This window comes from Scyliorhinus torazame, chromosome 5, assembly GCF_047496885.1.
Source record: "Scyliorhinus torazame isolate Kashiwa2021f chromosome 5, sScyTor2.1, whole genome shotgun sequence".
Lineage (NCBI taxonomy): Eukaryota > Metazoa > Chordata > Chondrichthyes > Carcharhiniformes > Scyliorhinidae > Scyliorhinus > Scyliorhinus torazame.
The window spans coordinates 179,324,499-179,335,389 of record NC_092711.1 but is presented as its reverse complement, the minus strand read 5'-3'; positions in this window follow the sequence as shown (position 1 = coordinate 179,335,389).

The window sequence follows — 10,891 nt, the reverse complement described above, 5'->3', positions numbered from 1 at the left end:
TTTCCTCCATACCAGGCAACATTCTGGTAAATCTCCTCTGCACCCTTTCCAATGCTTCCACATCCTTCCTATAATGCGGCGACCAGAATTGCACGCAATACTCCAAATGCGGCCGCACCAGAGTTTTGTACAGCTGCAACATGACCTCATGGCTCCGAAACTCAATCCCTCTACCAATAAAAGCTAACACACCGTACGCCTTCTCAACAACTCTCTCAACCTGGGTGGCAACTTTCAGGGATCTATGTACATGGACACCGAGATCTCTCTGCTCATCCACACTGCCAAGAATCTTACCATTAGCCCTGTACTCTGTCTTCCTGTTATTCCTTCCAAAATGAATCACCTCACACTTTTCTGCATTAAACGCCATTTGCCACCTCTCAGCCCAGCGCTGCAGCTTATCTATGTCCCTCTGTAACTTGTAACATCCTTCCACACTGTCCACAACTCCACCGACTTTAATATCATCTGCAAATTTACTCACCCATCCTTCTATGCCCTCCTCCAGGTCATTTATAAAAATGACAAACAGCAGTGGCCCCAAAACAGATCCTTGTGGTACACCACTAGTAACTGGACTCCAGTCTGAACATTTCCCATCAACCACCACCTTTTGTCTTTTCCAGCTAGCCAATTTCTGATCCAAACTGCTCAATCACCCTGAATCCCATGCCTCCACATTTTCTGCAGTGGCCTACCGTGGAGAACCTTATCAAATGCTTTACTGAAATCCATATACACCACATCAACTGCTTTACCCTCATCCACCTGTTTGGTCACCTTCTCAAAGAACTCAATAAGGTTTATGAGGCACGACCTACCCTTCACAAAAACGTATTGACTATCTCTAATCAAATTATTCCTTTCCAGATGACTATACATCCTGTCTCTTGTAAACCTTTCCAAGATTTTGCCCACAAGGCTCACTGGTCTATAGTTACCTGGCTTGTCTCTACTCCCCTTCTTGAACAAGGGGACAACATTTGCTATCCTCCAGTCTTCTGGCACTATTCCTGTAGACAAAGATGACTTAAAGATCAAAGCCAAAGGCTCAGCAATCTCCTCCCTAGCTTCCCAGAGAATCCTAGGATAAATCCCATCTGGCCCAGGGGACTTATCTATTTTCACACTTTCCAGAATTGCTAACACCTCCTCCTTATGAACCTCAAGCCCTTCTAGTCTAGTAGCCTGAATCTCAGTATTCTCCTCGACAACATTGTCTTTTTCCTGTGTGAATACTGACAAAAAATATTCATTTAGTACCTCTCCTATCTCCTCGGACTCCAAGCACAACTTCCCACTACTGTCCTTGACTGGCCCTACTCTTACCCTAGTCATTTGTTTATTCCTGACATATCTATAGAAAGCTTTAGGGTTATCCTTGATCCTACCTGCCAAAGACTTCTCATGTCCCCTCCTGGCTCTTCTTAGCTCTCTCTTTAGGTCCTTCCTAGCTAACTTGTAACTCTTGAGCGCCCTAACTGAACCTTCATGTCTCATCTTTACATAAGCCCCCTTCTTCCTCTTGACAAGTGTTTCGACTGCTTTAGTAAACCACGGTTCCCTTGCTCGACCACTTCCTCCCTGCCTAACAGGTACATACTTATCAAGGACACGCAGTAGCTGTTCCTTGAACAAGCTCCACATTTCCATTGTGCCCATTCCCTGCAGTTTTCCTCTCCATCCGATGCATCCTAAGTCTTGCCTCATCGCATCATAATTGCCTTTCCCCCAGATATAACTCTTGCCCTGCGGTATATACCTATCCCTTTCCATCACTAAAGTAAATGTAATCGAATTGTGGTCACTATCACCAAAGTGCTCATCTACCTCCAAATCTAACACCTGTCCTGGTTCATTACCCAGTACCAAATCCAATATGTCCTTGCCTCTCGTTGGTCTATCTACATACTGTGTCAGGAAACCCTCCTGCACACATTGGACAAAAACGGACCCATCTAACGTACTCGATCTATAGCGTTTCCAGTCAATATTTGGACAGTTAAAGTCCCCCATAACAACTACCCTGTTGCTTTCGCTCCTATCCAGAATCATATTTGCAATCCTTTCCTCTACATCTCTGGAACTTTTCAGAGGCCTATAGAAAACCCCTAACAGGGTGACCTCTCCTTTCCTGTTTCTAACCTCAGTCCATACTACCTCAGCAGACGAGTCCTCATCAAACGTCCTTTCTGCCATTGTAATACTGTCCTTGACTAACAATGCCACCCCTCCCCCTATTTTACCACCTTCCCTGAGCTTACTGAAATATCTAAACCCCGGCACCTGCAATAACCATTCCTGTCCCTGCTCTATCCATGTCTCTGAAATGGCCACAACATCGAAGTCCCAGGTACCAGCCCATGCCGCAAGTTCACCTACCTTATTCTGGATGCTCCTGGCATTGAAGAAGACACACTTTAAACCACCTTCCTGCCTGCCGGTACACTCCTGCAACTTTGAAACCTTACTCATGACCTCACTGCTCTCAACCTCCTGTATACTGGAGCTACAATTCAAGTTCCCAAGCCCCTGCTGAACTAGTTTAAACCCTCCCAAAGAGCATTAGCAAACTTCCCCCCCAGGATATTGGTACCCCTCTGGTCCAGGTGCAGACCATTTGTAGCGGTCCCAATGACCCCAGAATGAGCCCCAATTATCCAGAAATCTGAAACCCTCCGTCATGCACCATCCCTGCCGCCACGTGTTCAATTCCTCTCTCTCCCTAAACCTCGTCTCGCTATCACGTGGCACGGGTAACAACCCAGAGATAATAACTCAGGCTTTGTCCGCATATCTGGGGACCCACTGGGCATAATAGGAAAAGAGCCCTAAGCACTGTTTGAGTGCCTTGAGGCTACGGGGAAGGGGAAGTTCCTTTCGGGGGCACATGCGGTCGGGGTCTGGGCCTAGGACCCCGTTTTCCACGACGTAGCTGAGGATGGCTAGTCGGGTTGTGTGGAAAACGCATTTCTCTTTGTTGTAGGTCAGATTGAGGGCCCGGGCGGTCTGGAGGAACTTTTTCAGGTTTGCGTTGTGGTCCTGCTGGTCATGGCCGCAGATGGTGACATTATCCAAGTATGGGTATGTAGCCCGTAAGCCGTACTGGTCCACCATTTGGTCCATCGCCCTTTGAAAAACGGAGACCTCATTTGTGACGCCAAAAGGGACCCTGAGGAAGTGAAAAAGCCGACCGGCTGCTTCGAAGGCCATGTAGGGGCGGTCCTCCGGGCAGATAGGGAGCTGATGATAGGCGGATTTTAGATCAACCGTGGAGAATACCCGGTACTGGGTGATCTGGTTAACCATTTCTGCTATGCTGGGAAGGGGGTACGCATCGAGTTGCGTAAATCAGTTTATGGTCTGACTATAGTCCACCACCATTTGTTTCTTTTCCCCAGACCGGACTACCAATACTTGTGCTCTACAGGGGCTGTTGCTAGCCTTTATGACCCCTTCTGTCAGTAACCACTGAAACTCTGACTTGATAAAAGTCATATCTTGGGCACTGTACTGCCGACTCCTGGTGGCGATGGGCTTACAGTTGGGGGTGAGGTTCTCAAAGAGGGGGGGTGGTGCAACTTTGAGTGTTGCCAGGCTGCATACTGTGAGTGGGGGCAGGTGTCCGCCGAACTTCAGTGTCAGGCCTCGGTGGCCACACAAAGTCCAGACCAAGCAGCAGGGGGGCGCAGAGGTGAGGGAGGATATAAAGTTTGAAATGGGCGTATTCGGCGCCCTGGATCGCAAGGTTCGCGACACAATACCCCATGATTTGGACCGAGTGGGACCCGGACATGAGGGCGATAGTTTGGGAGGCGGGATAGGTGCGCAAGGAGCAGTGCCTTACCGTTTCTGTGCCGGGCGCGTACCTCACAAAATGGCCACCCGGAGTCACAAAATGGCTACCGCCGTCGGTTGCACATGTCGGATTTTGAAGATGGCCGCCCCCATGACTCGCAAGAGGCCGATGACGCGTCAGAAGGGGACGTGTCCTGCCGGCGGGCAGACGCGATTTGGGGCCTGTGGGCCTGGGAGCTCGATTTTTGGGCCCGATGAGACTTTTGTTTCTGGACCTTGGGCCCAGCCAGGCAGACCTTTGCGAAACGCCCCTTCTTTCCGCAGTCGTTGCAGATAGCGGAGCGGGCTGGGCAACGCTGACGTGGGTGCTGACCTTGCCCACAGAAATAGCACGTGTGCCCCTGGTGTGAGCGGGTCGCCGCGCAGCGCAGGCCTGTAGCGTGGCCAAGTCTGGAGGGGATCGAGAGGGGCTCGCAAGGTCCGCGTAGTATGTGCGGAGATTATGGTGGGCCATTTCCAGAGAGGAGGCGAGCATTACCGTGCCTTGGAGGTCTTTTGCTCCGTCTTTGAGGAGTCGCTGCCTGATGCATGTGGATCGTATACCGGACACGAAAGCATCTCGGATGTGCAAGTTCATATGGACTTCTGCCATCACCTCCTTGTGGTTGCAGTTCCTAGCGAGCACGGTGAGTCTCTCCATGTACTCGTCCAGCGTTTCCCCGGAGCGCTGCCGGCAGGTCGAGAGCAAATGCTGGGCACGTACCTCGTTTATTGGCTTAACGAAGCGCTTCTGCAGGATTTCGATCGCTGCCTCGTGCGTGGTGGCCTTTTCGATCGCGGAGGAGAGTCTGTGGCCCACCCGGGCATGTAGTAAGCTCAGCTTGCGAGGTCCGTCGACTGGAATGTCCGAGGAGTTCAGGTAGGCCTCAAAACACCGAAGCCAGTATTTAAACATTTCAGTGGCCTCTGGCGACCGAGCGTCCAAATTGAGTTTCTCCGGCTTTAGACCGCTGTCCATCTTGAAGTAATCTGCTAAGTAAATTGAGATACCCTCAATTACAACTTGAGAGAGATGGTTGGTAATACAAAGGCTTTAATTAGCAGAGAACCAGACCGCTACCAAGAGGTGTGCTCACTGCCCACTGCCCACTGAACATTACCTTATATATGGCTCCCTGGGTGGTGGAGACGGAGGCGGAGTCCCCTAGGGTTCCAAACCCGGTCTTAAAGGGATCATTACATTAAAGGTGCAGTAATCAATCATCACACTAAGGGTAACTACAAAGACATGAGGAAGGAGCTAGCCAGAGTTGATTGGAAAAGGAGCCGAGCAGGAAAGACAGCGGAACAGCAATGGCAGATGTTTTGGGGGTTATTCGGGAGGCACAAGAGAAATTCATCCCAAGGAGGAGGAAACATGCTCCGGAGGGAGGAGAAGGCATCCATGGCTGACGAGGGAAGTCAAGGACAGCATGAAAGAAAAAGAAAAAGCATACAAAGTGGTGAGAATTAGTGGGAAGCCAGAGGATTGGGAAGCCCTTAAAAGCGAGCAGAGGACAATTAAAAAAGCAATAAGTCGGGAGAAGATGAAGTATGACTGCAATGTAGCTAGTAATATAAAGGAAAATAGGAAGAGTTTTTTTCAATATATAAAAGGTAAGAGAGAGGCAAAAATAGACATTGGACCACTGGAAAATGTGGCTGGAGATGTAAAAACAAGAAACAAAGAAATGGCAGAGGAACTGAATAGTTACTTTGTATCAGTCTTCACGGTGGAAGACACCAGTGGGATGCCAGAGCTCCAGGAGAATCAGGGGGCAGAGGTGAGTGCAGCGACCATCACTAAGGAGAAGGTTCTGGGGAAGCTGAAAGGTCTGAAGTTGGATAAACCACCTGGACCGGATGGACTACACTCCAAGGTTCTAAAAGAGATAGCTGAGGAAATTGTGGAGGCATTGGTGGTGATCTTTCAGTAATCACTGGAGGCAGGGTGGGTCCCAGAGGACTGGAAAGTGGCAGAAGACTGGAAATTATAGGCTGGTTAGCCTGACTTCGGTCATTGGTAAGATTTTAGAGTCCGTTATGAAAGTAGAGATCGCGGAGTATTTGGAAGTGCATGATAAAATAGGGCTGAGCCCGCACGGCCTTGTTACAGGGAGGTCATGTCTGACAAATCTGTTAGAGTTCTTTGAGGAGGTAACAAGGAGGTTAGACACCGGAGAACCATTGGACATGATTTATTTAGATTTCCAGAAGGCCTTTGACAAGGTGCCGCATAGGAGACTGTTGAATAAGTTAAGAGCCCATGGTGTTCAGGGTAAGATCCTGGCATGGATAGAGGATTGGCTGACTGGCAGAAGCCAGAGAGTGGGGATAAAGGGCTCTTTTTCAGGATGGCAGCTGGTAACTCATGGGGGGGTGGGGGTGGGGGGGGGGGGGGGGGGTGGGGGGGTGGGGGGGGGTGGGGGGGGGCGACACTCTTAACGACAGCTATCAGCCAAGTTTGTCAAAGATTGTTGTAGTGATCTCTGTAGGTGCATGCACACAAGGGGTTAATGGGTAGATAGCAGCACCACATGATCACTGGAGGGTTGGACCAACAGGGGTATAAAAAAGCAGCCACACTGGGTCTCAGTCTCTCTCTCGTGGGTGTACTCTGAACAAGGCAACATCAGAATCACGTAGATAGTTAGTGGAGTTACGTTTAGTTATTATTGTTAAATCCTGTTAACCAAATCCTAGTTTCCATGTTAAGGTAAAGAACTCGTGCATTAATAGTTATAGTTACTCAATAAACCTTTGTTGTTACTGGACAAGTTTAAGTCTTCTTCAACAAGATTCAGAGGGCCTCACCGTCAACCAAAGATTGAGTAACAGGTGTTATCGACCACGCAGGTAACACAACAATTGTATTGTTTCCTTCCTTCGATCTCTTCTGGAATTGTACCTCATAGAGCAGCTGGAGGGGGGGGTCTGTGGGATGTCCATGTGAAATACCTCGGCCAACGTTTTGAATATCTTATCCCAATACTTCCCTCTACTTTGCGCCCAACCGGAATGTGTGGAAGCGATGACCAATTAGTTCCCCTCAGTCTCTCCAGCAACTACTTATGGAGGAGGAGCTAATTCTTACAGTAATATGTCGTGTTCTGAAGTAACTCGCAATGAGCTTCTATTTCTATTCTCTCCGGATATTTGGGTAGGTGACCAGATGGGTCTCAGAACAAATTTAATTCCAGTCTTCAACCAGTATTTCCTGTTGCAGTTCAACTTCCCATTGCCGCGCACCATGGAGAACAACATATGTTATATACAGGATATTATGTTCCCCCCCCAGTGACACCTTGCTGAATGTTTACAAAGACTGACGCTATTGGAGGTGGACTTTTTACTTTGTTTAGGTCTTCATGTTTTCAAGAAAAATGTCTTATCTGTAAGTATCTAAAAAAAAGTCAGTATTTTTAAAAAAATGTTTTTAGAGTACCCAATTCATTTTTCCAATTAAGGGGCAATTTAGCATGGCCAATCCACCCACTCTGCGCATCTTTTGGGTTGTGGGGGCGAAACCCACGCAAACACGGGGAGAATGTGCAAACTCCACACGGACAGTGACCCAGAGCCAGGATCGAACTTGGGACCTCGGTGCCGTGAGGCAGCAGTGCTACCCACTGCGCCACCGTGCTGCCCAAAAGTCAGTATTTAGAAGGACAAATGTCCCTCTGATCTGCTCAAATTATTTCAGATATCTGCTGAAATATCTAGTGAAAGAAGGTAAGACAGTATTCCGACCATTTCTTATCGTGCATGGAGAGTATTAAATATTTTATAGACCCAATAGTGGTCAGAGCCGAGATTCAACCAGGTAAATCAAATGATTTCTGAATTTCTTTCCAAATATTATCAGTCATAGAATTTACAGTGCAGAAGGAGGCCATTCGGCCCATCGAGTCTGCACCGGCTCTTGGAAAGAGCACCCTACCCATGGTCCACACCTCCACCCTATCCCCATAACCCAGTAACCCCACCCAACACTAAAGGCAGTTGTGGACACTATGGGCAATTTAGCATGGCCAATCCACCTAACCCGCACATCTTTGGACTGTGGGAGGAAACCGGATCACCCGGAGGAAACCCACGCACACCCGGGGAGAGCGTGCAGACTCCGCACAGACAGTGACCCAAGCCGGGAATCAAACCTGGGACCCTGGAGCTGTGAAGCAATTGTGCTAACCACTGTGCTACCGTGCTGTCCAGTCAATCTGGCATTCACTCATTCTGCAATCCTTTATGCTGTTACCCAGAAATGGCAGTGCTGTTAATGGAAGTTGGGACACAGGTTTCTCCAGGTTCAGCCACCGTGTGTCTCCTCTGTCTGTTATCCAAGCTGTCACAGATTATAGTTGAGCTGCCCAAAAATATGGTTTAAAATTGGGGAGTGTAGAATCTTCTTCCAACTTCGTGAGCTGTCATGTTTGGAATCGCACTCTGGGTCGTTTCCTCACCGTGGATGTTGATTCTGGAATTTAAACAGGGAACATCTGGAACAGGGACAACAATCTGGGGAGGTCATTCATCTGAATACCTTCAATCCGCCCTAACAGAGAGAGGGCTGGGCTCCGCCACCCATCCAGATCACTCTTGTTTTTATTTTAATAATATTTTTATTGAGGTATTTGAAAATTTTTATAACATTAACAAAAACAATCACGTCCACATGGCAAAATGAACATCCCCGCCCGCCCCCCCCCCCCCAGCCCAATCTTCATGCACCTCAACCAAACAACAACAACCCCCCCCCTCCCTCCTCCTTGCAATACTGCATCTGCTGACATTTTAATTTTCCCCGAGAAAGTTGACGAACGGCTGCCACCTCCGGGAGATCCCTAACATTGACCCTCTTAATGCGAACTTTATTTTCTCGAGACTGAGAAACCCAGCCATGTCACTAACCCAGGTCTCTACACTCGGGGGCTTCGAGTCCCTCCACATTAACAAGATCCGTCTCCGGGCTACCAGGGAGGCAAAAGCCAAGACGTCGGCCTCTTTCACCCCCTGAACTCCCGGCTCTTCCGACACTCCAAAGATCGCTACCTCTGGACTCGGCACCACCCGTGTGTTAAGTACTGTGGACATTGCCTTAGCAAATCCCTGCCAGAACCCTCGGAGCTTCGGGCATGCCCAAAACATGTGGACATGATTTGCTGGGCATCTCGCGCACCTCGCACACCTATCCTCGACCCTGAAAAACTTGCTCATCCTAGCCACCGTCATGTGTGCCCGGTGGACTACCTTAAATTGTATCAGGCTAAGCCTGGCGCACGATGAGGAGGTATTAACCCTGCTTAGGGCATCCGCCCATAGACCCGCCTTTATCTCTCCTCCTAGCTCGTCCTCCCACTTGCCCTTAAGCTCCTCCACCGGAGTGTCCTCCGCCCCCGAAAGCTCCTGGTAAATCAAATCATGCTTGTTACAGTTAATGATATAATTTGCTCCATACATTCTATCGATTGATGGTGGGACAAGATACCAAGATATTTAGTGTCTCGATTGGGCCATTTAAAGGCACTTTATGTCTCAATATGGTGGGGAATCTCTCCACCTATTCCCACTGCTTCAGTTTTATCTACATTAACTTTGTAGCCCAATAGCCAAACTTTTTAATACTCTCAGAAAAAATATGGATGTTGCAGGATCTGATAAGTATAGCAGGATGTCATCAGCTTCTAATGACCATTTGGGGCTGGTTTAGCACAGGGCTAAATCGCTGGCTTTGAAAGCAGACCCAGGCAGGCCAGCAGCACGGTTCGATTCCCGTACCAGCCTCCCCGAACAGGCGCCGGAATGTGGCGACTAGGGGCTTTTCACAGTCACTTCATTTGAAGCCACCTTGTGACAATAAGCGATTTTCATTTCATTTTCATTTTTCATTTTCATTTCATTCATGACAACTTGTGCTCCTCTTCTCCAGCTAGAACGCCTTTATGTCCGTCTTGTCTCTCACCATTTCGGCTAAGGGTTCTATACATAAGTGAACAGAAGGGGGGACAGAGGACAACCCTGTCTTGTCCCCCTCTCTATCCCAAAGGCTTCAGCAATATGACTGTTCACTCTAACAGAGGCCCGTGGATTTGAATAGAGGATCTGGACCCATCTCACAAAGTTGGGTCCAAACCCCAGGCTGGTGTAAAGTCTGAAATAGATACACCCATGATATTCACTTGAATGCCTTTTCAGCGTCTAAAGACAAAATCATGGCCTCAACTCCACTACCTTGGGCATGAGTCATGGGGCGCGATTCTCCCAATGAATTTCTAAGTTAATTTGTGGCGGGTTTATCAGGGAGTTTCAAGTTCCCCACCGCTATTCAATGACACTTTTTGGGGCCCTGGGGAGTTTCTCAACGGTTCAGGCCACACTTAGAATTTTTCATAGCACTGGGGAGTTGAACTCGGAGATCAGGCCGATATTTTGAAAGGGTGCCCCCATCTTGAAGTGAGCTTGTGGGTTTCCCCCCCCATGGGCAATGTCACCCCCCCCACCAGACAGGGCCACTACCCCCACTGCTCCAAAGTGAGGACACCCTGCTTTGGGATCCCGGGAGGCACCTTTCTTCAGGTCTCCCCAAGCCCCTTTATAGCACCCCCTCCCTTCTAGGACCCCCACCCATCACGCCCCCAACCTCCCAGAGGCCCCTACATACCTGCCCTGCACTCCCTCACCCTTCAAACCCCCCCCCTCCCACTCCACCTTCATTTCATGGGCATGGCCCCTCGCCCCCTAACCCTTGGCAGTGCAACCCTGGCACCTGGCATCCAATCAGTGCTCCTGCTGGCTTGGCGGTGCCATCCGGGTACCTTGGCAGTGCCAGGGTGATGGTGTCAGGGTGGCAATGCCAAGGTGCCCACGTACCAGTAGAAGGGCCAGGAAGCCACCCTGCACTTACCCTGACCACCCAGGGGTCTCCGATGGCCCGGGGACCCCCCCCCCCCCTCCCCCCCCCCCCCCCCCCCCCGGGTGCCGTTCTGCCCGGTCCACATTTGTGTTGTAGCCATCTGGGATGGCCACTTACAAAGGAAACATGGATACTTGC